This window comes from Ambystoma mexicanum, chromosome 9, assembly GCF_040938575.1.
Source record: "Ambystoma mexicanum isolate Mex_15411 chromosome 9, UKY_AmexF1_1, whole genome shotgun sequence".
NCBI lineage: Eukaryota > Metazoa > Chordata > Amphibia > Caudata > Ambystomatidae > Ambystoma > Ambystoma mexicanum.
The window spans coordinates 181,882,385-181,885,439 of record NC_090931.1 but is presented as its reverse complement, the minus strand read 5'-3'; positions in this window follow the sequence as shown (position 1 = coordinate 181,885,439).

Below are 3,055 nucleotides of genomic sequence, written 5' to 3'. Positions count from 1 at the left end.
CAGAATGCCAATTATGGACCAATTCAAATGTAGAGTTAGGAGGCCATATGGGACAAATGGGGGTTGGAAACTGGATTAAGGTCCTTTATGCTAGAATCGCAAATAATGTCTTTGGAGTAAAATAAGATTCTAGGGTGCACAACTGTTTTGGAGTAAATGACGCATAATCTTAGAAAAGAAAACTAGATATCTATGCAATAATCATAGAACCCAGATAAAACAGCTGTTTTACTAAACCTAATTCTGTCACTGTTGTGCCTTTGGTATTTTGGCCTTCTGTCCTACTTTGGTCAAACTCGCTTACACCACCTAGTTGGGGGTGTAGTATTACTACAGATGTGCATGATTGGCTGTCACACTGAATCAGTGAACTTGAATGATAGAACAAATCTGGGGTCAAACAAAGGTAATACGTTTGGGCGTTCACATTACATTACTTTTATCTACATCTTGAAAAATTAGGTCTTGTGGCTTTCCAAGTAAATTGAGTTCACACTCCAAAAATGCACCTTGGTCATTACATTTCAAGAGTCTTCCCTCCATGCTCCAGCTGCTCTACCACCTTTCTTGGTTTCCTTTTAAATTTTATGTTATGTTAAAGGTACTTATATAGCGCACCGTCACCAACGGAATTGGTCCCCAGGCGCTCTGGCGGATCTGTAAACAGGAAGGACGGGTAGGGTTAGTCGGGAGGAGGGGAGCATGAGAGTGGGAGAAGTGATGTGCTGTTGGCAGCTTCAGCTCGGTATACACCGAGTGCTGGGCTTTGGTGCTAGTATCGGATCGGGCGAGACCTCGAGTGCTGTAGGTGATGTTTATGTGTTCTTGATGCAGTGTGGTAAAGTGCGTGCGGATTGCTGGGAGAGAGATGGTGAAGTGGCTTTGTGTGGTTTACGTATGCAGAAGATTGAGGGTTGGGTTAGTACGGTCTGTGTCCAGATTCAAGTACTTTCTGATTGAGTTGTATCCCTGTCGGTTTGGTTGATGCTGGTTCCTCATGGGCCGACTCCCTTTGTTGGTGCTGCGCTGACCCTGCTGTATCATAGTGAGTATTGTTTGGATTGATGGGTGCATCTGAACCTTTCTTCGGGTGTGGGACTGGGTTGGTAATATCTCTATTCTCTTGTTATCTGGTGTGACACTGGTCAGTTGAGGTTTTGAATGGTTCAGGGTCGGAATGGTGTTGATGTGGCGTTCTAGTGCTTGCGTCTTGGTGAGCCTGTGTATTCAGTCGTTCGTTTCCTCCTGTCATGAATGTCTTTCCATTGGTTCATTGGTTTCTGTGGGGTGAACATCCTTGGGGATGTTGTTAGTTGTAGTTTTTGTGTGATGGGGCATTGTGCTTCCCACTGTGTGGTAGGTGGACAGTGTGTAATGATGAAACATTCTGTTTCTCACCCACTGGATTGGGGCTCGTGGTGTAGTCCTTCCTTTCCCTCTCTGTCTGTTGTCCTTAGGTCTTTTGGGAATGGCTATAGTTTAAGGTCATGGTCCTCTTCATGATTCGTCCTATTGTTTCTGTCTTTGTCTTTCTATATACAGTCTTTGGTCGTATTGCGGCTGTCTCCCGGTTAGTCGTTTAGTATGTTGTGGGATATTTTCCTGAGGGTTTTTCCCCATTGATTGCTTGGTGTGGATCCGGGTCTCTCTCTACGTTCATAGATGTTTTGGTTGTGTGCGTGCCCCTGTGGCTGGTCTTTCTAGTTACAACGTGAAGAGCCAGGTTTTGAGTAGTTTCCTGAATAGTAAGTGGTTTCTTGTGTTACGTATGTACTTTGGAAGGTTGTTCCAGGTTTTCAGGGCTTGATGAGAGAGGGAGGATCCTCCAAGTTTTCTTTTGTTGTAGGGTTTTGGTTCCAGGCGAATATCAATGCTTGATCGGAGCATTCTTGTTGGTTGATGTAGATGCAGTTTGTCTCTCAGGAACTCAGCGCCTTCATTGTGTACCGCTCTGTACGTGATGCACATTGTTTTGAATTTTATTCGTTGTTTTATTGGTAGCCAATGTAGTGTTTTCAGCGCTGTTGTGGTGTGTTCTCTTTGGGGTAGTTTTAGAAGTAGTCTGGCTGCCACGTTTTGAATGCGTTGTAGTTTTGTTAAAAGTCGTTCCGGCATGCCTAAGTAAAGGCTGTTGGCGTAGTCTACTCGGGACATGACTAGGGCGATGATGGTGGTTGTTTTGTTGGCAAACAATAGGAATGGTAAGATCCTCTTTGCCGCTCGCAGGAGGAAGAAGCTTTTCTTGAGAAGGGCGTTTACTAGTGCCTCTAGTGTGAGATTATTGTCCATCAGGACCCCCAGGTTTTTTACTATCGGTGAGGGTGCTGGGGTTGTAAATGGCTTTGATTCAAAAGGATATCCAGTCAGTGTGTCTGAAAGTTTTGTCAACCTGGCTGGAACCAATAACTCCTACTATTCCTGGGATACTGCATAGGCATGTCCTTGAAATAGCCTTCTCAGCACACGTATTCCACCAAATGGTTGATGTGTATGAGGCTGGTGTCGCAGTCTGGGTGGGACCTGATACACAGTCTGTTTCACGAATATGTCAAAGCCATAGGTATTTTGTGAAGAACACAGATGTCATGGGTAGGACTTCTGAGCATTGAAACCTTGCCTGAAAGCAGCGTTGCTGGACAGGTCAGGATTCCACAGACCAAAGTGTGGTGTCTCAATGGATGGTGGCGTTGGTATGAATCGCCTATACATGGTGACTGGCAGGTATAAGATGGGGGGGCAGAAAACTAGGGCTGCCAGTTTGACGATGCAGCTAGTTTGCGCTGAGGTGATTAATGCATTTGGTGCCAGGTGTGGTGGGGGGCTCTTGTGGTGGGTTCTCCGCATACACCAGAGTAGGCTGGGCAACACCAATGCAAGGCCAGCCTCAGTGCAGTTTGGAGCAATAGCGTTACTGAATTAAAGGCACATATAATATAAAGTGGTCTTATGTAGTGCCATGCTGCCAATAACGTTGGCCTTGCTGCGCATGGCTCTGTAAGAAAGGAGGAGAGGGTTAGTTAGGCAGATAGCAGGAAGGCAGATGTAGGTACCAGGG